At 40.9% G+C, this 26,410-nt stretch overlaps 1 protein-coding gene and 1 pseudogene across 1 annotated transcript in view; both read right to left on the bottom strand.

Moving 5' to 3' along the window:
* ALK (ALK receptor tyrosine kinase) overlaps positions 1-26,410 on the bottom strand; it is an 809,244-nt gene that overhangs the window by 344,640 nt on the left and 438,194 nt on the right. The gene's annotated exons all lie outside the window — the stretch shown is intronic.
* LOC149310692 (piwi-like protein 2 pseudogene) lies at positions 4,155-7,695 on the bottom strand (annotated as a pseudogene).

The raw sequence follows: 26,410 nt of genomic DNA, 5'->3' as shown, positions 1-26,410 counted from the left end.
TGGTTCTCAGAATTGGACACAGTATTCCAGGTGGGGCTTGACCAGAGCAGAATAGAGTGGCACTACTACTTCCCTTGATCTAGACACTGAAAGCCGCATGGGGAGGAAGGGGCAGTGTGTCCCATAGGGACGAATGGGGCGTGCGCTCGTGGCGTGCACATGCCTCTGTGCCACCGCACCACTGTGTGCACGAGCCCCATTCATTTAAATGGGGCTCGAACATAGGCAGTATTTGTTTTACTCGGGGAGTCCGGAACGGATCCACCGCATAAACAAAGGGTGAACAGTACTTCTATTGATGCAGCCTAAAATCGCATTTTTAGCTGCTGCATTGCACTGTTGAATCGTGCTCAACCTGTGGTCTACTTGGACTCCCAGATTCCTTTCACATGTAGTCTCGTTCAGCCAGGTGTCCCCCATCCTATATCTATCCACCCTAAGTGCAGTACATTAAATTTCTCCATGTTGAAATTCATTTTGTTAGCTTTGGCCCAGCTTTCTAATCTATTAAGGTCATTCTGAATTTTGATCCTGTCTTCTGGGGTTTTAGCTACTCCTCCTAGTTTGGTGTCATCTGCAAATTTGATAAGTATCCCCCCAATTCTTTCATCCAAGTCATTGATGTAGATGTTGAATAGCAGTGGGCCCAGGACAGACCCCTGTGGGACCCTACTGGTCACTTCTCTCCAGGATGAAGAGGAGCCATTTTTGAGCACCCTTTGGGTTCTGCCAGTCAACTAATTACAAATCCATGCAACAGTTACTTTGTCAAGCCCACATTTCACTAGCTTGTTTGCAAGAATGTCATGGGGAACCCTGTCAAAGGACTTACTGAAATCAAGATATACTATATCCACAGCATTCCCTTCATTTAACAAGCTAGTAATTTTATAAAAAAAAAAGAGATTAGATTTGTCTGGCATGGCTTGTTTCTCTGAAACCCATGTTGACTTTTTGTGATTATGGAATTACCTTCTAGATGTTCACAGGCTCTCTGGTATGTGGTCTTCCTTTCTTCCTACTGCCTTCTACCTTTCCAAGTTTTAATGTCTTTTCTAGTGAGTCATGGCTTCTCATGATGTGGCCAAAGTATGACAGTCTTGATTGGCTTCTAGGGAAAGTATCTGCTTGATTTGTTCTAGGACCCATTTGCTTGTTTTCTTAACTATTCATGGTATCCAGAGAACTCTTCTCCTGCACTACAACTCAAAATTGTTTATTTTCTTCCTATCAGCTTTCTTCACTGTCCAGCTCTCACAGACATACATAGAGATGGGAAATGCAATGATATGGATAATCCTAACTTTAGCATTCAGCTGTATATCTTTGCACTTCAAGATCTTGTCTAGTTCTTTCATAGCTGTCCTTCCCAATCCTAGTCTTAGATTACTAATGTTTCTTGCCCTGATCTTCACTCCTCCTGCATCTGAATGTAAGCCTGCTGTGCGAACGATATTTTCTGCAAACAGGTTGAATATATAGAATGGCAAAATGCAGCCTTGCCTGATCCCTTTTCTGTTTGGGACCCATTCTATATCTCTATATACTGTTCTATTGGTAATTTCTTGTCCTGAGTAGAGATCACTCATCAGGACAATCAAATGTAGCAGCACAGCCAATTTGTTAAAAACAATCCATAGCTTTTCATGATATCTGAAGTCAAAGGCTTTGCCAGACCTGCACAAGTTGGTAATAGAAAGGGGCCAAAATTAAAATAGGTTAACTTGTTTGGGCTGCAAATATATTTTAATTAAGTAATATTATTAATATTCCATCCTCCTCCTCTTCCTCCTCTGCTGGCCCTTTCTTGAAGAGGAAGCGGAGAAGCAATGTGAGTGTTCACCCATCCTCATCTTCCACTCCGCTTTCTCCTCAGGAGAATGCCAACCAGTGGAGGAGCCTTGTAGGGCAAATATTTACCTGGCCTTCTCCTCAGGAGATGGTGGAGGAACCTTGTTTGGCAAGCATTTGCCCATCCTCCTCCTCTGCTTCCTGACCTTCTCCTCAGGAGAAGGCAAAGCAGTGGAGGAGCCTTAAAGTTGTTCCACATCCTTACAGGCCACCTAAAATCTTTTGGCGGGCCTCATGCAGTCCCTAGGCCATATGCTGTGCCTGTGCTTTGTATAGTGTATGAAGTACATGCTAATTTTCTTCTGTACTTCTCTGGTGTACTCCATTATCCAGTGTATGTTTGCAGTGTGCTCCCTAATGTCTCTTTCTTTCCTGAAGCCAGCTTGCACCTCTGGAATGTCTTGTTCCACATACGGTAGGAGTCCTTGACATCGTATTTTGAACATTTTGTGTGGGATGTAATGTTAGTTTCCCAGGGTGTAAACCCTTTTAAAGAGAAACAAAAATATGCACGTATGAAAGAGTTTAACTTTCATCAGCAGAACAACGAAAGTGTGGGTCAGACTATTATTTTAAATCTGTCTTCTGAAAGAATAAAAACTTACTCAGGAAGATGGGACAAACTACTGCCTCCAAGCCATCAGGAAGCTGCACAGATGATCACATGTGCACCAGCTTCATGACATTCTGGCAGCACAGAGTTTACATGTGCTATGCCACAGAATCACAGGAAAGCTGCTGCCGCCATGCCAAAGCTGGCCTTTTCTTAGTTCAAAAAGGGGCAGCTATCTACTGGGTTGGGGGCATGGCATGCGATTGCTACAGCCTCAATACAGTGATCAGAGTGGCGGCTTGACGCCACTCCTTCAGGGCCATCTGTTTTGGTTTCTAGGTGCCTTGCCATCTTCATTTCCTCTAATAGGAGTTTAACAACAAAATTTTTAGAAGTTTGCATGTGCTACAGGACCAAGGTAGACATTTTCTGAGTTTCTTCTGCAGAAACCAGAATACATTTTTTAGGAAAGCATGCTCTCGAAGGAGTTTGAATACTTCACCTTTTTTGAAAAAAAGTAAAGGAAGAACATCCTTTTTAACAAAGTCTAGAGGGAATGAACTATATATAATAAATACATTTGAGAAGGGGGAAAAATCAAACTTTTGTCAGTCCAGCAACATATTTTGGGCTGTAGCAATATGTGAAGCCATTTCAACTAATAACACTTTGCAGCAATAACAACTGACCTCGAATTGCAAATAATGGCCATCCCACCTCGTCCACGCTGAAGGTTGTGGAGCTGGGATGGGCTGTTTGCTGCCCTCCCACTGGGTGAGACCATGACTGTTAAATCACACCATGGCAATTTTGTGGCTGAGTTCTTTTGGGCCCCAGGGATTCTTGGCTTGGTTTAGCCCTCTTCCTTTTGGCTTTACCTCCCTTTATCTATTGCCTGTTATCTTTGTCCCTTGCCACCTTTACCTTGTCATTTTTTTGTGGTTTTTTGTTCCTGCCTTGTTTTTCTGTTTCTCCTCAGGTTAAATTGGTTGTTTTTTGGGCTTGTGAGCTGTGCACAGCCCCACTCCAGCCTGGCTTTCATCTGGCGCTGCGGCTCCATGGCTGAGAGATTTGCCTTGTAGGGACCCATACTCTCATTGGCTGGGATTCTTGTCTCACTATGGGGCTGCAGATCGCTGGTGGGAGGCTCCTTGTCCTCCCCAGGGTCCTCACTTGCTGCACGACCATGGCTTGACGGGGAGAGGCTCCTTGAACCCCTTTGCCTTGATTTCCTCATTCCAGCCTTGGTTTTGCCCGGCGTTGCAGCTCCGCAGCTGGGGAATTCACCTTATAGTAACCCAAACTTTTATTTCCTACTCCAGCTGAGGCTTGGGGATTCCCTGGTCTATTCTTTGGTGTGGTGGCTTTGGGGACCAGGTTTTTCGGGTAATTTTTGGCAGAGCTGTGGGCTATCTTCCCTCCTTGTTGGCGCTTATACAAACAGCTTCATTCATATACCGCTTCATACCGAACTAGCAGTGTCTAAGCGGTTTACAACTGTAAGCTGATTGCTACCAACAATTTGGGTACTCATTTTAGCAACCTTGGAAGAATGCAAGCCTGAGTCGAGCTTGAGCCCTTTTGCTGGTATTGAACTTGCAACCTTGTGGTTTTGAGTGAGTGGCTGCAGTACAGGCATTTAATAACTGCTCCACCAGGGCTCTGCTGGGCAGTTTGTTTATTGCTTTCCCACTCTTTTTGTGGCTGTTAATTTAGTGGTGGCCATTTTATTGTGGCGCAGTACAATTAATTAGGCAATTTTAGGGTGCGGTGGAGGGATTGGAGATTGAACGCAGCAAAGATTTTTAATAGCTCCATATAAGTCATTTCTGGTCCCTGTGATAATACAGACTATCAACTGTATGGTGCTCTCACTATTTACTAATGATTTGATGGCCCTGACATAAGTCTCTGTCCTTTCATCCTTCAGTTCTGCCCAAGCAGGTGTGTTTAATGGGATTTCACGAGGGCCTGAGATCTTCTGCAATATGCTTGCTCCAGTGTCCTCATTGAATAAATTAGGGCCCAGTAATGAATTGGAATAGCAGAAATGCAGGCTTTCCTTGTGACTTCTTTGGTCTAGTTTAGGTCCTCTGAAACACTGAAGGAATTCTTCTTCAGGTTAGTTCTTTCCATGGGGAGAATACACCCTTTTGTCTTACAAATATCATTGTCTAAATGAAGTCCCCACCATGAAAACTCATTATGAGCAGCCTCAGTCTTCTTAATTTTGCTCAGAAGCTGTCTCAGACATATATGGTGTTGCTTAGGGGCTCAGGCTGATTTGCTGCACAAGCTCCTTCAGGGCTCTGAAATCTTTCTTCATCTTCTCAGGGATTTCAGTCAAGAATAAGAGTTCTGGCGGCAGTAGGATTTCACCCCTTTGCAACTTCCCTGGAGGATTTTTTCTTTCATTGGGTCTGTGAATTAACAGTGGCTTGTCAACCTCCCTGATCGTAATCCCATAGTTTTTACTGTAATATTCTAGGAAGGTGATCTCTTTTCCATCAGGCATGGTAAAACTGTCCTTTGGTGTCTTGTTCCAGTCAATATCATCGCTATGATAAGTGTTATTGTTGTAAAGGGTTATTACAATGTTGCCAATTAGTTGCTTTGTACACTCATCTTGGAAGTTTTCTTGACTCTGTTGGTAAATTGCATGCATCAAATCCAGGACAGAATCATTCCTAACAACCTTGTGAATGACATCTGCCAACAGAAACAACCCTCCATCAGTCCGTTTTAACAATCTGGCTGCAGCTTTTTGGACCGTTTGAAGTTTGTAAAAAAAACCTTCAGTTCAGGCTTTTGTACAGCATTATAGCTAAGATATGCATTGTAGCGGCCAAATGAGAAATATCTAGGAGTGGACACAGTTTTTGCACTAGTTTTAACTGTGAAATGCACTCCAGGCTATTGCCAAAACCTAAACATCTAGGTTAGGGCTAAACACAGGAATATACCCCAACCGTAAACCCGTCACTTGAGAGGAAGTGTAATCCATTCTAACACAAATGGAAGCCCTGTTCCCTAATCAGCTTTTCAACTGACAAAGAAAACATCTGTCTTGCCTGGATTAAGTTTCTAATAGTTCACCATCATACGTCTATTACAGTTGACAAGCACTGGTTTAAAATCAAGACAGGTTCCTTGGACTGAGGTGGAAATAATAATAACAATCAGCTTCATCCTTATATTTTGTCCAAAAATGGGATTCAAAGAGGCTCACAATTTAAAAGAATAATATAATTAAAAGCATACAAAAAGAGTGCACTAAAATAGAATTAAACTATTTGCAATACTAAAACCAGTCTGAAAAGGAGTGATGTGAATTGCGTGTTATCAACATCCTGATATCACTGAATCTCAAAATGCTGGGCAACCTCTTCCACCATTTTCATTTATATGCTAAATAGTATGGAGGATAAAACAGGCCCCTGTCTTAACAGACTCCACAGGCCAACAGCCAAAGAGCAGAGCAGAAGTCCCCCAGTATGACCATCCAGGTTCATTTCTGCAGAAAAGAATGAAGCCACTGTACAATACTGTCTCCAAATCTGATCCCAGCCACAAAAGGGTACGATTGTTAACCCCCAAATACTGAAAACAACTGTGCCTAACAGGTCTTTCCTGATGCAGGTGACACTGGCGGGGGGGGGGGGGATTGTGCTCACTACCATGGATTAGGCATTCAAACAGGCTGTAGCTTCTGCTCAGTCAGACTTGCTCTGAGTTTCCCATCAATGTCATTGTTTCATTGCTGCCAGCTTGCTAGAGAACTAGAGGACTGATTTAACTCCACTCTATGAGAGGAAATAGTCAGAAGCAATTGAATCCGCTGTCATTTCCCCATTCCAGAATCAAGCAGGGCTTCAACAGAATCATCTGCCAAGGTGACAGAAAAGTCCCCAAGAACCATCAGGAAACTTTATCTTTTTAATTTTAATTTTCAATCCATTTTAATTGATCCATCAGTTCTACAGAGGATGTGAGTGCCAGCTGTTTTAAATAGTATCCTGATGGGCAAAGCTGAGAGAGTTTAACACACACACCCTTCATCTAACCCAGTCTCTGTGAAACATGGCATTCACCACCATCAATAGAATATCTAACTGAAGCTTCAAGGAGTTATCATGTCAGATCTTCCCACCACCCCACCCAAATGGAAATATATAAATGAGAAATACAGGACATAGAGCAGTTTGATAACACATCATAAATCTATTTTGCACTTTTATGTTTCCACTAAGATATATTATACAAATAATGCATTTACATTTCCTCTGGGTTCCATCATAGGTTTCCAGTCACAGCTCTTTTATATATTGTATCCCAGCAGGTGAAGATCAGCACTAGATAGACTGGGTCAAATGATCAGCTATAAAAATAGATGCGGTGTCTACAGCGTTGGAGAAGGGAAACTGTTAAAGCTACAGAGCAACAAATCCTACTGTGTACTTTTGTCTTAAACATGTGCATTCACAAGCAAGTTAAACAGCTCTGTTGTTCTGAATCCCTGCTTTATCCTACAAATTTGTCTGTTTAACTATTGAACATGCAAATAGTCCAATTCAGTTTAGCCAGATTGGGCACTTCTAAGAATAATCAAGAAGAAAAGTTGTGTTAATAATCTTTTTAGCTCAACAATATCCTGCCTCTGAAACAGCCAGTAAAGGAGGGTAATTTGAGATGAGTTCACAGAGTGCATGGAAGGCCTTGTGCTGAGTGCACACAACTAAGCCATAGCACATGTCATTTGGTTGTTATTGTTATTATTATTAAATATTTTTAAATCATATAACTTTTAAAATATATTTAAGCTATCAGTAAAAATAAAATCAGCTAAAGGTATAACTATTTAAAAGAACAACAGATTTAAACAACACAGGCTATGAAAGGCCTTTCCTCTTGAAGCAATCAGACCCCAAAGGCCTGGTTCCTTTTTCCACCGTTAGGAATGTCACCTATTAAATACTGGCCCCAATGGACTTGTTTCACATGGATTTATTTCCATGTAATATCTTATAATGTATTACTTTACTAATGTGCTTTCTATTCCATTCCATTCTAAGAAGTAACTTGTATCTTAATCTTACAGTATTTGAAGAACTCACATAGGGCCAGGATAGCATGGGCTCAGTCCTGCTGCTCATCCAGGCCAACGTGTTCATCAGGGGGGGAATGGGTGGGTGTTTACAGACCCATCCACATGTTGACCTGGGACCTGCTACTGGCACACACTCCTTACCTTGCTGTGCCATCACTGGTATTAAGAAGGGCCCCATCGCCATGTCTGATGCATAAACAGATGAGGCCATGGGGACCTTCTCAATACCAGCGATGGTGAAGCAAGATAAGGAGTGTAGGTGTGTGTGTAAACAGCTTGGGCTTCCCATGGGCTTAAATTGACCTGGGGTAATAGCTGTTTATCCCAGGATTGGGCTAGATCATGCCCAGTCCTGCCCCTGAGGTTTTGGCTTGCACCATCTGAAATGGACAGTACGAGGCTGGGGGAAACACAGGCCTTTTGGCCCATGAGAACAACCCTCAAGTGAAAATCCCATGCCAGTAAAATAGAATCATACAGTTTAGAATCATAGAGCTGAAAGGGGCTTGAAGAGCCATCAGGTCCAACTTCATGCCCAGTGCAGAATCTCTAGCTAAAGCATCCCCAAGATGTCCAGAGAAGGAGATCCCACAACACCTCTAGGCAGTTGGTTCCATTGTTGAACCACTCTTGCTGTCAAGAAGTTCCTTTTAATGTTTAACTGAAATCTGCCCTCCTATATCTTCAGACAATAAAATCTGGGCTTACCCACTTAGGCAGCAGAGAACAGGTCTGTCCCCTCTTCTCTGTGAAAGCCTTTGAAGTATTTAAAGAGTATTATCATGTCACCCCTCATACTTTTCTACACCAAGCTGAACATATCCACCTCTTTCAACCTATCCTCCATATCTCTTATCCTTCTCATTGTCCTTCTCTAAACCTGCTCCAGCTTGTCTATATCCTTCTTAAAATGAGGTGCCCAGAACTAAACACAGTACTCCAGATGAGATCTGACCTAGTGCAGAATACAGTGGGACTACTCTTTACCTTGACCTGGAAACTATGCTTCTATTCTCTCTCTCTCTGGCTTTGCTTCGCGAACGAAGATTCAGGAAGGACTCATCCCGTGCTTTGTACAAGCGCGTTGGTGACTAAAAAGGCCAATCCGGGACAAACAGGTCCGGTTGCAGAAAGCACAGCGGAAAGTCTCATTGGGTGATGTTTCCGGGTTGCGGTTCTTTCTGCGTTGTCGTTTCTCTTTGGGACTCGTTCGGCGTGAGCTTTCGAAAAAAGCTGCAGCATCGTGGATAGTGTGTCTCCATGCCTCCCGATGTGAGGCCAGGGCGGACCATTGTTGGTGATCAATTTGGCCAAGCCTGAGATGTTGTTTCAGGGAGTCCTTGTATCTCTTCTTTGGGGCACCCCTCTTACGCTGACCTGTGGCGAGTTCACCGTAGAATACTATTTTGGGGAGGCGATGGTCCTTCATCCTAGAAACGTGTCCTGCCCAGCGTAGCTGCGTCCTCAATAGCATGGCCTCAATGTTGGTGATCCCTGCTTGCTCAAGGACAGCAACATTTGTCACATAGACAGTCCAGTGTATATTTAGAATTGTGCAAAAACAGCGCTGATGAAAGCGTTCAAGGAGTCATAGTTGCTGGCGATAGGTGACCCATGTTTCAGACCCATAAAGGAGAATAGACAGTACAATGGTTCTATACACACTGAAATTTTGCTACGCCTCAGGTGTTTGTTACTCCAGACTCTTTTGTGAAGCCTTCCCAATGCACTATATGCCTTTGCCAGTCTGTGATCGATCTCTTTATCAATCTTGGCGTCTGAGGAGATGATGCTTCCCAGGTAGGTGAACTGCTGAAAAGACTTGAGCACAGATGTGCCTACAGTGATGTGGGGATGGTAGTGTTCTTTCTGTGGTGCCGGCTGGTAGAGAACTTCCGTTTTCTTTAGACTGACTTCCAGTCCAAAGAGCTCTGCAGCTATTGCGAAATGAGATGTTAGGCACTGCAGAGCTGCTTCCGTATGGGCAACGAGGGCAGCATTGTCAGCAAAAAGCAGCTCACGGACTAGATAGTTTAGAGTCTTAGTGCGGGCCCTCAGGCGGCTTAAGTTAAACAAGCTATCATCAGTACGGTAGCGTATATAAATGCAGTCTTCTTCTTTGAGATCTGCCGTAGCCCTTTGGAGCATCATGCTAAAGATGATTGTAAATAGAGTTGGAGCGAGAACACAACCTTGTTTCACACCATTATTATTAGAAAGGGCTTTGAGAGAGCATTGCCATATCTGACTTGACCTTGCTGGCCTTCATGTAGCAGGATGATCATTTTGAGGAATTTGGAGGGGGGGGGGGGCATCCTAGTCATTCCAGGATCTGCTACAGACCTTTTCTACTCACAGTGTCAAAGGCTTTGGTGAGGTCAACAAATGTTACATAGAGTCCTTTGTTCTGCTCTCTACATTTCTCTTGCAGTTGTCTAAGGGAAAATACCATGTCTGTAGTGCTCCTATTAGCTCTAAAGCCACATTGGCTTTCAGGGAGAAGTTCTTCTGCGATAGCAGGGACTAATTTGTTCAGCAGTATCCTTACAAGGATTTTCCAGCAATGGAGAGCAGTGTTATACCTTGATAGTTTGAGCAATCCGATTTTGCTCCTTTTTTCTTGTACAGGGTGATGATGACTGCATCTCAGAGATCTGATGGCAGTTTGCCTTTTTCCCAGCAACTCACAAGGAGCTCGTGGAGTTTAGCATGGAGTGCATGACCTCCATGTTTCCAAGCTTCAGGTGGAATTCCATCAATCCTGGCAGCCTTGCCATTTTTCATCTGCTGTATGCTTCTATTAATGAAATCTAAAATAGCATTCACACTTTTTGCTGTAGTATCACACTGCAGGCTCATGTTCAATTTATGATTAGCAACAGTCCTTTTCACATATAGTACTGTGAGCCATCCACCCACATTCTATACCTGTGCATTTGGTTTTTGTGTCCATATTGAAGATGGGGCAAGCTTGTTTTCTGCTGCTCCAGAGACTAGGACGCAGAGCAATGTATTCAGGTTACAGGAAAAGAGATTCCACCTAAACATTAGGAAAAAATTCCTGAATGGAAGAGCTGTTCAACAGCGGAAACATGCTGCCTCAGAGAGAGGTGAAGTCTTTTTCTTTGGAGGTTTGGATGGTCATCTGTCAGGAGAGCTTTGATTGTATATTCCTGCATGGCAGCAGGTTGGACCCATGGTGTCTTCTAACTCTCATTTTATGATTCTATAAAATGTAGAATTTGCATTTGTTTCAACTGAATTTCATTTTATTATTTTCTGCCCAATTTTCTGGTTAACCTAGTCCTTTTGAATTCTCTTCCTATATTCCAATGTGTTAAAGACCCTTCCCAGGTTTGTGTCATCTGCAGATGTGAAAAGGACTCCCTCTAGACCCTCATTCAAGTAATTGATAAAAATGTTGAAGTGTAATGGTGCTAGGATAGAACCCTGAGGCACTTTACTCAAGATCTCCTTTCAGTTTGAAATGCACCCACTGATGACAACTTTTTGAGTGCAGTTTTCCAACCAGTTATGGATCCATCTTATGGTGTTCTCATTGATTCCACATTTTAACCAGTTTGCTAATCAAAGTGTTATGTTCATGAAATCATTAGGTGTGACTATCTGGAGATCTGGAACTGGCATGCCATAAGGATGTAGATGTAGATGATATCTAGCTCTTTTCCCCCCATCAGTAGCAGTCCTGAACTGTGTATGTGGGGACATCACCATCATTATATTTATTTATAGCCTACTTTCCCCCCCAAAGTTGGAACTTAAAGCTGATTTTATATTCAGTGAAGGTAAATGAACTGAGTGGTAATCCAGGTAAGACAAAAGTACTGTTGGAGGAGGATTCTGATGATTTTTGACCACCTGTCAGGCTCTCTGGGCCCCATGGGCACAACAATTTCATCATGATGTGAGGTGCTCCTGCCCTGCTAGCTTTGCCTTGCAGCTTTGACTCTATCATGTGCTGCTTTTTATTTTTCTGCTGTTGTATACATCCACCATCACTCTTCACATGACATCTTTCTTACTAGAAAATGAAAAGAATGTGGCAATATGTTCACTGAATACCTGCAACACCTGGACCATCTTGAATCTCTGTTTTATAGCAAATAATAAAATCATTTGCCATTTTTCTTCTTTAAAGTGGATTGACTTTGCTTTGTGTTGTCTGAAAGCACCATAGGTACTGATGGAAATTCTTCATGCAAAGATCCTGAATCACTTTGGGGCTCAGCTCAGCCAACCCCTAATTTGTATAGTTTGGCCCAGTCTAGTGTTTATTAATGACGCTGGTACAGCCAAGCTATTTGAAAGTTAAAGCCGCAGTCTCTATGGGGCAATTAAAATCACTGCACTTCTAAGCCTTGTTACAGTGTGGTCCAGTTCAGTAAAGCATACAGTTTTTATACTGAAAAATTATATCAGCTTTGCCTTGGGGATAATTAAACTCAAATTGTACCCAAAAGTTACAACACTTGGAAGCCTTTGTATATCAAGCATTGCTTTAATTAGAAGGCAGCTTGCATATTTTTCTGCCTCAAACAATTCCCTCCCTTGAGCATCCAAGAGAGAGAGAGAAAATGAAGTTGGTTAACACACCCAATTCAGTTTGTTTCCCTTCTCTGTTTGAAAAAATATCATGGAAAGTCAAAGAATTTTGGAGTCAGCGTGTAGCTTACAAGGTGCTTCATCAGCCTTAATGAGTTCTTGCCACATCCCTTGGAGGAGAGAATTATTATTCCCAATTCCCAAGTGGGGACATCGCAGATGCACTGGCATTACTGAGCAGCTCAAGGTCACTTCAGCAAAATTATGTCTGAGCCACAAACTGAGCACAGGTTGTGACTCCTACTCCTTTCTTTTCATTGCAATTTATCTTGAAAATGTTAGGGTTTTCCGTGTACTTTCAAACAGCCCAAAATTAGCAGCCTTTTCAAGCTGTGGACTGGATTTACACCAAGTTATTTCCTTTTGTATTGTCTGGTAAGGGTTTATGAATACACACATTAAATAATAATGGTATTTGATAATGATAATGCTTTAAATGTTAATGATATTTAATAATGATAATGAATTCAAACTCACTATCGTTGAATCTGTTCAATTAAATGCTTAGTCAAGATCTGGCAACAGTTAGGTCAATATCAGGAAGTAAACACTGCCGTTGTTACAGCCAGGAGAACTTCCTATGAGTTGAGGAACAGCATTCTGGATTATCTATGAAGATTTCTGTCTATCCTGGATGTCAGCATCCTGTGTCTTACTGATTTCATTGATACCTGCTTCCCTGCCATCAAACTTAAGGCAGAAGATACAAGGTTTCTGGGAAATCTTCTTTCCAGTCATTGACTTGATTGACCCAGCCTAGGTTAGGCTTCAACAAGGATGTTTTAATATGCTTGAGTCAGGATGGGGGCCATATATCAAATGGAGCTATTCTCAAAACAGTGCTTCAGATGGCCAGACATGGGGCAAGAATTAAAGACTGGGTGCTCACATGCTCAGCCTAGGTTTTTGTGATTAGTTCCAGAGATCAGTTCACAAGTCTTTTATGGAGGGAAAAAAGAGTCCTCATTTCCTCAGACTTGTTTCCCCAAGCAATCTAATTTTTCACTAGGGACCTTTTATATTGTTGCTATTGTTACATACTTGCAAGTCTGAAATTCTTGCTGATCTACTGTTGAGAATGACGGAAAGTTGTTTTGGCTTGACAGTCTCAATGAAAGTAGCATTTCACACCCCTTGAGATTTTCTCCAAGAAAATGAGTACGTGCCACATGAGAGGATTCTCACATTTGCAAGGCTTACCAGGAGTTTCTGAAAAATAATGTGCATATTATAAAAAGTGTATGGCTAAAATGTGCAAAACTGGAAGGAATGCACAGGAATGTGCTATAAATAATATAGCTGCAGGGGGATTGATCAAAATGGTAAGAAAATACAAAGTCTTAGTTCATGCAGTGGGGTGATGCAGTGGGGTGATGCGGTGGCTCAAGTGGTGAAGATGCTTACTCCATTGATTGCAAGACTGGCAGATTGGCATTTGGAGGCCTGGATGCCACGTGATGGGGAGAGCTCCTATCACTAGTCCCAGCTTCTGCCAATCTAGCAGTTTGAAAGTATGCAAATGCAAGTAAATAAATAGGTACTACTTTGGTGGGAAGGTAAACAGCTTTCTGTGCAATCATGCTGGCCACATGATCACAGAGCAGTCTCTGACAATGCTGGCTCTTTGGCTTAGTAATGGAGATGAGCACCACCACCCATAGTCGGACACAATTTGACAACCTTGTCAAGGGAGAATACCTTTAGTGGAGTTGTACAGTGGAGTCATACATTTGATAGCGCTATGCAGTTTTGTGCAGAATAACAACACAGATGCAACCAGATGCATAATGGAATAGTTAATCAGACATGCAATGGAATTTATAGCACAATTGAATGTAATTTTAATTTAATTGTATATACAGCACTGTGTAAATCTACAGTGCTATATAAATAAACTTTAATAATATTAAATAATAATAACTGAATGTGCATCTGCATGCGCATAGCATGTATAACTCTGCTTCCGTGCTCCCGGCCTTAATATGGATGTTGCACATTGAACAAAAATATCCAACTGCTTCCACAGAGGAACTGAAGCCTAAGATGAGTGGATTCTAGCTGTAGTCTTGCATCCTAATACAAAGCAAGGTTGGGGGGGAAAGCAGGTTGGATTTGAAGAAATTCAGCTAAAGTAATACAGAGGGATGTTCACATGTCAATTTATTGTTAAATCACTCAGACTGTTATCAGTAGATCCTGGTCTATCCTTGTTTCACTCCAGTAGCAGATCATCTCCTAGGTTTTGTGAGTGCGTTAGAGTACCTTTCCCCCAGCTTAGATGTTTCTTCCAAGATAACAAATTAGTCTGGATTCAGTCTTCCCAGAACAGAACCTCACAGCTCCAGATTGACTCCACACATTGCTGTTCTTCATTGAGCACCTTCAGTAATCACCAAGTAAAAATACTGCCAGTGGCATCTGCTTCACTTTCTGTTTTTCCTCTCTGTGCTCTCAGATATTGGGTTTTGGAGAATGCCTTGAAAAGCATCTCTTTTCCAAATGGAAATAACAAATTATAGGTAATGCAATTATATGCAATCTGTGTGGGAACGCAATGAAGCCACACATTTAAAAAATAACAGGTTAGAACAAGTAAAAGTTTCTATTTACTTTGAAAAGTTACTTGAAAAAGTCATTTTCATAGGAATGTTAGCAGAAATTTCCACAGTTTTATGCCAGTCTCTTATCAGGCATATGGGCTTTCTTTTCTTAAAAGAGTACCTAATTAATGAAAAAGCAATGATCAGTGAAAATAAGTAATGTAACAAATTTAATGTTTTTCATCATTGTAACAAATGATAACAAGTTACATTTAAGACACTGTAAGGCATTACAGAATAAATAACTTTTAAAAAGTTAACTTTCCATGTTCTGATCCTGAATTATTTATAAATCTTATCTTCATATTCCCACAAAAAGATCTCAGGGCAGAATAAATAAAAATATAAATATCTGTAATCTACAAGTAGGAGTCAGCAGGGCACAGTGGTTTGAATGTTGGAGCATGACTATGAATATTTGGGTTTGATTCCCAGCTTGGCCATGTAAACCTACTGGGTGATCTTGGGCATTGCCAGCCTCAGAAAATGGCAATGGCAACCTCCCTCTGAAGAAACTTGCCAAGAAAAACCTGTTTCCTTGACATGAAAAGTATTTGGCAATGCCCCATTTTGAGCATTCCATAAATAGGTTTGTCTTAGGATCTCCATACATCAGAACACCACCACCACCAATAACAACAACCATCTGCAATACAAGATAAAAATGACACAAAGCATCAAACAGCAATTCAATAAAATTGTGAGGAATAACAACCAAACCACTATCTAGACTCTATGTCATAAAATGACTGCATGGAAAACCTCCTCTTTTCTCTATAATCTTAAAATAGAACATGGCAATTCTATTTAATCCTCTGATTATTAGAAGTTGCTTAATACTGGATGTAGTTTTTCTTCAGGTTTTTGAGCCCTAAACAATTTAAAGTGTTAAAAGTAAGTTTCAGCACCTTGGATTCAGATTGGTAGTAGACAAGAATCTCATTGTGGGAGAAAGGTGGGATATAAATCCTTGAAATAATGATAGTAATTAATAATAATAAGAAGAAGAACTGATGGAATTACTTCAGAACTCATGTATGTGGCTCCATGGGTTGGGGATGTCAGGACCATGTGGCACACTTGGCCTGGAAATGACATGGATGTGGCCACTAGGTGGAACTGGAGCAGGGGTAACTACAGTTCAAGTGGCAGGTGTGCATAAGTCAGCATTTGGAAGCTGTGCATCATGGGACATCTGATGCAACATGCTAGTAGGTGAAGTCAGCCAGAGTTGCATCATGGGATACAGTATGATGCAACATGCACTGGGGATGAAACCAGCAAGGTTTCATTGGTGGCATGGCTATCACATGATTTCATTGAAGACCACCTATATAAGAGGGAAGGGGGAAGGTGACTATCTCCGTTGTTGGGTTGTTGTGGTCGGTGACTGGTGTAGAACTTTGTCTGTTTGTATATAGTGCTGTGAGTATCCAGACAGCTGCCTGGTACTCTGTGTGATCCTGTAAATAGCTTGGAACAAGTGATTAAAGCCCTCTTGCTTGAGTGAGAGCCTTACTGTCCAGCAGTGTTTATTTCTGCAAGCTGAGAGATTCAAGGCTGGTCAGCCTGCGTGGGAGGAATTTTTCCTTCTCTGCCTGAAGCCTTTGCAAATGTCTCTCCAAGAGCTTTCTCGTGGTGTCCTGCCTGCGTGGATCTCATGGGTATCATAGTACCATGGTGTCACATTACAATTCCATGAGGCAATACTGTAATATTATGACGCTTGAACAAAACTCCCCCAAAGTCCATTCAAAAACTAGGCTAGAGTATAACGGTCATATCAGTGCTTTCCAACCTTTGAACCTCATACATGAGTCATCAAGACTGTAGATGATATCAAGAGAAAAAAGAGACATTTCTCAAGATAATTAAAAGATCTATCTTTTATTAGCCCAAAAGGCCAATATGTTTCAGCCATGGATATTCTTAAAGTCTTCTTCAGGAACTATATGAAATTGCACAAGGACAATACACAAAGACATAACATATTGCATAAAATCATTATTATATTTAAACCCTGATTATAGCCTGCAGATGTTGTTGTGTTGTGCCTTCAAGTCATTTCCAACTAGACACTATGCTGTTACTGATGCAGCCCAGAATCACATTTATTTTTTAAGCTGCTACACCACAGCGTTGACTCACATTTGGGCCTACAGAGAAAAAAGATTCCAATTTTAAAATCAATTTCCCTTCTTTTCTAAGAGAAACTTCCCATCAGTAGTGTTTACCTTCGTTATTGCCTAGAATCGAATGTACATTGTAGGACACTGACTCACGAAGGACAAACTGGGTTTGTTTGTTTTTTGTTATAGCGGGATCCCCCTATTTGTTCTAAAGTGGCTTGGTTGTTTTCTCCACATAAAAAACCTTCTGACATTTGCACTGTTCGACTTAATTAACAAAACTTCTATTGTAATTGGAAGAGTGGTACAAAATATGTTGTTGTTCATGTGGTTTGTGAATTCCATCAGGTAGAAGTGTACCTGCAATGACCACAATGACCTAAAAATGCCATCCTATGCATCTGGTTAAACCTTTCAGAGTATTATGTGATGTCTGATTGTGTTACGGAAATGTACTCCTCACCAGGATGTTGGTTCTTTTGAATAAAATCTGGTGCTTATCACAACAGAGTGATCTTCCAATGTTTCTTTATAAAACCCTGTAAAATCTTTGTAATGTAATTAAAACTAAGACTGCAGTATGATGGCCATGATCTTTTGACTTTTTCTAAAGAACAAAGTCTGATTTGGGGCATTCCATAAATTTTTCTCTTTCTAAATTTCCAAATTCTCTTTGTATTCTATACCAAACTGTATGTTATTATCCTTGAAATTTACCTGATCATAAAAGCCCATAAGGGCTGTCCAGATGGCAAAATCATGAACAATAAATCTGAGCCAGACTATAAATAAACTTTCAGGGCAAGGAAATGTACATTCATATTTTATGACATGGTTCCACAACCAACTCTTTAGAGGATTCTTTCCTCTCAGCAGACATACACACAGAGACATGGGGGTTTATTGCATGAAGGAGATCAGGGGGTCATCCTGTGAATATCCCAGAATAATCACATAATTATGGAAAACGATTTCACACGACGTTGCACAAAACCTGCCATTAAAGTGGTCACAAAGAAGCATTAGTGTGCATCTTTTTTACTTTCAGGATTTCAGCAACAATTCATTTCTGACATCACTTTATTTGCGCAACTGCGTGTGATAACCATTCATGCAAGTACTTGCCATTTTCACTTTATTTTCAGGATGCTTTAAATGCACTTTAATTTCTCTTTAATGGCAAAATTAGCCCCAGTGTGATAAACTCCACAGGCACACACACTTGCATAAATCTAAGCATTATAACACTAGGGCAGCATCTCCATGCACAATCAAATATATTGCAAGTAGCACAATTGGGACAGTAATATATACTAATAAGAATATTCAAGTATTTCCCTCTGACTCACACACTCTGTCTCTGTACTCAACTTTAGCAAGAGAGTGTGATTCTAGTAACTGAGTATTTCCATCCAATGGAAAGTAAATCAGATAGGATTATACATAGGGAAGGTCTAGGATAATTGTCTGCATGAGCAGAATAAAGATAACTGCATCAGAAATCAAAGCATGTGGGTGATCCAGACATCCTTAGTGCAACCCCCCCCACAAAAAACAACAAAACAACAAAAACAAAAACAAAAACAAAAACAAAAAAAAACCCCAAAACTTGCTGCACTGAGGGCTTTATCACACAAGACAAGTAAATCATAATTACATTGGGATAATTGCACCTCCATGTAGGGCTTACCACATGATACCATTTCAATTCTATTGGTCTCCCGTGGAAGAACACATTTGAAATGCATCTTTTTATTATTAATAAAAAAAAATCTATTAGTAACCTTTTCCCACCTCTGTTGTGCCAGTTTCCTGATTTAACCTTCTTACTCTTCAATTTGTTTTTGTGCTGATTTTGATTGGTCAGGGGGCATGGTTTGGGTGGGAAAAGAGAAGGGAGTGAGAGAGAGAAGGGGGTAAGAAGATGGGGGGCTCAGGCTGTTGGTGGTGCAGCCACTTCAGTGGAAACAGGAGTAATCTGGGTTGAGGATAATAGGGGCACTTGAGAGGAGTGTAGAACGGGTGAGGCAGTTTCCTGGAGGGGTAGGAAGGAGTGGCACCATCATCCTCTCTGGTATCTCTGCCAATTGTCACCAGCAGATCATCCCGATGGCTCAAACACATGGCCCCAAAACCCCCACCTCACTCCCTTAAACCTCATGAAATTTTAAAACCCAGCAGCCTCGAGAGATAACCTGTTCCTATCATGCTATAATAGTCTTATAGTCTCCTCATTCTCTCTCTCTCACTGCTTTTAATTGAATTTATATTTATGTTTGATTTTCATTAGCCAGCCTGTGAACAGAATAGGTACAGAGAACAATACAAGTACACACTATGATCCCCAGTATATGTAGGCTTTCAGCAGCAGCATGTATAACAGAAGAAATTGGCACACAGAAGTTGGTGTACACATGAGTACATTCCCAAGTGCAAAGTGCAAAATTAGGTAATGGAATATAAAAGTGATCCAGGGCTGATCTATCAGAGTGGCAGTATAGATTTCCATTTTAATCTCATCTAAGGGAAAGTAAGTCATTTTCCTGTATGTAAATAAGTCATTTCCCTAAGGGAAAGTAAGCCATTTTCCACAGATGTGGCTGTTTTGTATACATTTAATGAATGCATGTAAATTATAGCAATTGGCCATTAAGGTTTGATGTAAAAGTCCCTAAACTTTTCAAACAATTTTATGAGTGAAACAATTATATAAGTGTAGGTTTTGCCAATTGTAAAATAAAATTTATTTAAGAAACCATTATTTTCTGAAGGGAAACTCAACATGAGAATACCTTTTTAGGTGACAGCCATATGTGGTTATGGCTATCTTCTGGTTATGGTTGATATTTTATTTATATAGTGCCATAAACATGTATTATGAGTTATAGAGTAAGAAGGTTAAATTTTAAAATTTGACCTGAGGTGGTGGGAGGGAGGGTATGAATGTAAAAGAAGGGAAAGGAAGCAGGGAAAATATGCATTATTCTACTCATAGACTAGCCTAGTAGTGAAGACTAAAAGGTGAAGCAAAAGGGAGTACATACCTCTATTTACCAAACCATTTTATCTCCCTCAACAAGATTTCAGTGATATATGCCTCATCTATCTGATTTTGCAAAGGAAGAGGGGGGAAAGGATGCAGCATCATATACTGTAGATTACTTAGAGGAATGCTACAGGTGTAAAAGAGTTGCGATACAGAAAGGGCAGAAGCATTTAAGGGTGCAGAAGGCATTTGGTTACTGATGGTAATGGAGCAGGATGAATGAAGGTCATGGGCAGAAAATTTACTGGTGCAAAGACTGAAGTATACTTGCCCTCACTATATCCCTGTCAAGAACTGGATGAACTCTCCTGCTGACTCAGGAAATCACTGTTGGTGAACCAGTAAGGCTTTATTTCTGCAGTTTAAGAGAAATCATTAGGAAGGTGTCTTGAACAGAACTAAAGACTAAGCACATATACAGCAAACAAATATTAAAAAGACACAAACTCCACCACACAAAATTGTTGGGCTAAAACTATTCTCACTGTTCATAAAACAATTATGTAGCCCCCCCCCCCCCCCGCCCGGATGTCTCTTCCTGTCTTATCTGACCATTGAAGCAAGCTGATAACAAAGAACAGATATGGAAAACAAAACATGCCAACAGACTGAAAATGATCAATATACATCTCTACACACACACACACACACACGGGAGATACAAAAGACTGCAGCAACTATAGGACCATAGTATCTTCCACACAAGCAAAATTACAGTGGACCCTTGTTATACGCTGGGGTTTGGTTCCAAGATCCCCCGTGTATAACAAAATCCGTGTATGCTCAAGTCCCATTAAATATAATGACATAGCAAAATGGTGTCCCTAATAAAAAATGGAACATCAAGGTAAATTTATACTTTTTGGGAACATTTTCAAACCGTGTATGCTTGAATCCATGTATAAAAAATCAGTGTATAAGAAGGGCCGACTGTATGCTCAAAATTCTGCAACATAGACTCCAACCAAACATGGAGAGAGAAATTGCAAAGGCCCAAGTGGGGGTCAGGAAAAGAAGAGGCACTAGGGACCGCACTGTAAACATACAGTGCCTAATGGACCACATCAGGGAATTCCAAAAGAAAATCAGCATGTGCTTCAAGACATGGGAGTGCCAACACATCTGATACTCCTGATGAGATATCTGTACTTTGGACAAGAGGCTACTGTCAGAACAGTACAGGAAGAAAGAATGGTTCCCAATTGGTAAAGGGGTCAGACAAGGCTGCAACTTTTCACACTACCTGCTCAACTTATATGCAGAACATATTTTAAGAAAAGCTGGCTTTGACACATGAGGAGGAGTAAAAATAGGAGGAAGGAATATCAACAATTTAAGATATGCACCACACCATAATACTGTTATCAGAAAACCTAACAGGCCAGGCCTGTAGCTAGGTTGGGGCAACCGGGGCATCGCTCCAGGACCCCCAAGCCAAAGGGGCCCCCAAATGGCGGTGCACCAAAATGGAGCCTGCGGTACGTGGTAGACCTCAGGAGTGTGCAAACACTCCATCCTACCGAGCCCTACTTTCTGCCTCAGGGCCCCTAAAGGCCGAGCTACAGACCTGTCACAAGCCTTGAATGACTAAGGAAGTTCAAGGAAGAAAATGCAAGGCAGGCTTATTGTTGAACATAAACAAAACAAAAATAATGACCACAGAGAATCTACACAAATTAATCTTAGAAGAAATAGAAATAGTATAAGAGTTCTCATACTTGGGATCAAACACTGATAGGAATGCAGCCCGGAGATTAGAAGAAGATTAAGCATGGAGGGAGGGGGGAATACAAAAGAACTAGAAAAGTTCCTAAAATGCAAAGATACCGTATACAACTGAGCACAAAAGTTCATAGAATCATAGAATCATAGAATCATAGAGTTGGAAGAGACCACAAGGGCCATCCAGTCCAACCTCCTGCCATGCAGGAAATCTCAATCAAAGCATCCCCGACAGATGGCCATCCAGCCTCTGCTTAAAGACCTCCAAAGAAGGAGACTCCAATACACTCTGAGGGAGTTTGTTCCACTGTCGAACAGTCCTTACTGTCAGGAAGTTCCTCCTAATGTTGAGCTGGAATCTCTTTTCCTGGAGCTTGCATCCATTGTTCCACTTTATAGTCTCTGGAGCAGCAGAAAACAAGCTTGCTCCCTCCTCAATATGACATCCCTTCAAATATTTAAACAGGGCTATCATATCACCTCTTAACCTTCTCTTTTCCAGGCTAAACATCCCCAGCTCCCTAAGTCGTTCCTCATAGGACATGATTTCCAGACCCTTCACCATTTTAGTCGCTCTCCTTTGGACACACTCCAGTTTCTCAATGTCCTTTCTGAATTGTGGCACCCAGAACTGAACACAATATTCCTGGTGGGGCCTGACCAAAGCAGAATATAGTGGCACTATTACTTCTCTTGATCTAGACACTATACTTTTATTGATGCAGCCTAAAATTGAATCATACAATCCATTGCATTCCCTATTACCATGCAAAGATGTGAGAACTGGACAGTTAAGAAAGAAGATAAGAAGAAAATCAGTTCATTTGAGATGTATTGCTGGGAAGAGTGCTGAGGATTCTGTGGACAGTCAAAAAGACAAACAAATGGGTCTTAGAGCAGATCAAGCCAGAAATATCCCTGGAAGCCAAGATGACAAAACTGAGGTTGTCATACTTCAGACACATCATGAGAAGGAATGATTCACTGGGAAAAATAATAATGCTAGGAAAGGTGGAGGAAAATAGAAAGAGAGGAAGGCTGCATGCTAGTTGGATGGACTCTATTAAGGAGGTCATAGGTATGAGTTTACAGGAACTAAGCAGAACAGTAGAGGACAGGGAGTCTTGGAAATGTCTCATCCTGACTTGAGGGCAGTTAACAACAACAACAACAACAACAAAAAGCCAGCACAGTAAAATTCCTCCTACATGTGCAGCTGGCAGTTCTTTCATGCAGGGCTCTCAATGAAGGCCAGTTTCATCCCATGCCCCTTTTCAAAGCCATCCAGCTATGCATATTCAATACATAAAATCAGTAACCAGTGACCCAATCACTTAACTAATCATTTGCCCCTTGCACAGCATCTAAATAACAATGTTGGTTTACCTGTTCCTTTAACACATGTCTCACCTGCATGTAATGATGACTGTAATCCTCCCTACCCTGTACCATACCAGCCAGCAGGAAGAAGGCATTGTATATTCTTGGTAATAACAAATATATAACAAGGAACCTATCAGATATCATATCACCCAAAATACATAGCTAAGGTCAGCAAACATACAACAGCCCAAAGCAGTAAATCATGACCAGAGTTATAACAATCACATATTAATAAGCACACACATAGCACAATTTTCTATTACAAATATGTATAACCAAACCTTTTAGAATCATACAGAGCACATAAGGCAGACATATCATGGTCTCACAGAAATATAATCATGGCAGGATTGACCCCATACTGACATCCCCCCACTTTGTTTCCCTTACTCCCCAGTCTGTCACATCTCCAGAACATAATCAGATATAAGAGTGGAAAAATTGGGGGCAGGAAAGGCAGCTCATAGAAGATTTTGAAGGTGAGGACAAGGAGGTTGCACTGGGTCCATGCATGGACAGGTAGGGTGTTTTCTGTATCTTCTGAAGGGTTGTGCCTTTTAGAGAGTGAAAGGAGACTAGATATTCTGATTCCTCCCAGCCCAATGATACTATGATTTAAGCCCAGGGAAGATAAACATTTACCAACCACTTTCCTAACTTAACTCAGCAAAAGCCTTATGAGCTTATAGGCATCTTGGGCTGTTGTAAGAGATATTGCAAAAGCAATTTAATCTTGCAGCATGAAAACATCAGACAGGTTCATTGACGAACTATTCAAATTGCATATTAAAACCACCAGGCAGAAATCTATAAATGCCTCGAAATGAATGTACTTGATATTGTATCCCTGTAAATGCATGGATGTTATTTACTGTGGAGAATTTACTGTACTTAATACAGGTCAGCAGTTTGCAGGCCAAAATTATATGCCAGACAGTAAAAGCATTCTATAGTCAGTGATAATAGACTTCGGCATTTAATTAAAAAGTCAGGAGCTGTTCTCAAGGGCCAAATAATAAACTTCATCTTATTCACATTGAAGATTAATAGAAATTAAACTTAAAATCAGGTGAACAGAGAACAGGAGATCCCATTTCTTTTTATTTTTCAATCTAAAATGTAAAGCAAGTGTCATCATGAAGGAAAACCATGGTTTTCCTCTTTAACCACCTTCTCTTTACAGTCTCCCACCCAGTTGTCCAAAAGTATTAGAGTCAACATTTGGAAATATTACTCTTTTAGACTCTGGGAATTCTGGCATATGTAGTCCAAAACAGTGACATTCTCAAATTCTGGTGTTCAACTTTCATAAAACTGGACTTGAATGATGTGTCTGAAAGGAAGGGACCTGGCTAACCTGACTACTTATAATCTATAAATAGATTATATTCTATTTATGTATTAGACTAAGTTTTAATTTCCACTGAACTCCACCTTTCTAAGCACTTATTAAGCTTCTGTGATATATTGACATGCTTGTAATTTCATGAACATTGTAAATGCTGAGGGAGAAGTGTCACAGAATACATTGCAGGCAGGTGTTTCCAAGCAAGGCTAGGAACGACTTTTGATTAAACCTTTGAAAATACTCTACTGGTCAGACTGCAGACAGCACTGAATTATAAGGACCAATAATCTGGCTCAAAATAAGGTAAGTTCCTGCGCTCCCATTAAAATACACCCAGCTTCCGATAAATGCTGTTGTGGTTATCATTTGAAAGTTGATGCTGAGAACCCAGTATTGCAGCTACAATATTAGTTAGAAGGAATTACATAATTTGAGTGGATTACAATGCTAGTGTTTATACCAAACTTTCTTAATTCCACATTGTTGATGCATTTTTCAGTTACAAAATGGATTTGTTATTGACAGTTTCCTAATGCACCCTGCTGCAGAAGGCAGGACAGGTGTAGATTATTTCAAAGTCAACTAAAGCAGCTGATGACAGTCAAAGAAGAGGTTTTATCAAAGTGTAATAACAGTGGGGGGCACACAGACTGTGATCCTTCAGTCATCTCATACCCAAGGGATGTTACAAGTACAAAAGACTGTACTGATTTTGCTTTATTCACAAAAACTCTGATGCTCAGTCCACCCAGCATCTCCAGATAGGGCAGAGAAAGACTCTTCTCTGAATCCATGATAGCTGCTCCCAATTTAGATATACTGTGCTACATGAATCTCTGTGGCTTGGCAGTGGACAACTTCAGTAAGTTCCACAGGCTGCTGGCACTTCTGTCTCATGGATGCAGTGAAATGTCTCTGGATTTTATTTCATAATTTAAAAGATAATTTAAAGGCTAGGGACCAGTACCTAGGACAGCTCCCTTTCTAAGGAAAAAATGTAGGAATGATCATAGAATCATAGAGTTGGAAGAGACCGCAAAGGCCATCCAGCCCAACCCCCTCCCATGCCGGAAATCTATGATGAACTAATTCACTCCAGCCTTAAGATAAAAAACACTGGGCACCCTTCAAGCGCTCTGGGACTAATCTTGACTGATCAGATTTGCTGTGACCCACATTCGCCTCAGCAGCAAACAGGAAAGGAACTCTGTGAAAGCAAGCATATCCCTAGCTTTGAATGGGGTTTTATTTATTTTCTGTCAAAATTTGTTGAATAAATACTACAGCCATCTAGAATAAGCAAAATGCTTGCTTTAAGTAGTCCTCCCCCTGGTTGGCACCAAAATCCAGCAGATACAATTCAGGGGAGTGCTACAAAAACAACAACAACAACAACAAATGTGAAAGCATATGTGGCTCATGGGCCACATATTTTGCAACCTTTCAGGGCTAATAATGCTGAGCTTCATGCACTGAGTCTGATTCAGTAAAGGCACTTTCTTGAAAGAAGGAAGGAAAGAAGGATTCCAGCTGAGTCTGACCAAAAACAAATGGACTGGTACTATTGCTGGCATCAATCTAAAAACTATTGTCTTGTTGATGCAGCCTTGGCTTGGCGTTCCCCCACTACCACATTACACTGTCAGCTTTTATTAGGGTTGTGTTATACTAACTCCATGATCCTTTTCACAAGTACTTTCACATAACTGTCTAACAGTTATTTAATATTGTAATAACTGGTTGTGGTTTTAGTTGTATCTGTTGTTGTTAAATTGTATTGGCAGAACATGGAATATTAAATAAGCAAACACATATTAAGTAAATTTTGGCTTTGTTAAGATCAACTTTTGCACTAAGATATCCTTTTTGTCTTTGTTTCCTCCTTTGTCTCAACTGTCTTGCCTCACATTTAGCTGGCCTTGGTGCCAGCCAGCCCCAATTCTACTTGATCCCAGTTCCCATCCTTTCCCCCTTTCCTAAACTTACTTTATACAGAAGCAAGAAAAGGTACAGAAAGGGCTTTCTGGGTCTTTATCATTTTCACCAGT

The sequence above is a fragment of the Sceloporus occidentalis genome, unplaced genomic scaffold (assembly GCF_023333645.1).
Source record: "Sceloporus occidentalis isolate IW3139 unplaced genomic scaffold, rSceOcc1.0.p SCAF_6, whole genome shotgun sequence".
Lineage (NCBI taxonomy): Eukaryota > Metazoa > Chordata > Lepidosauria > Squamata > Phrynosomatidae > Sceloporus > Sceloporus occidentalis.
Note: the sequence above shows the minus strand (reverse complement) of the source record. Positions and strands in the feature narration are given on the sequence as shown.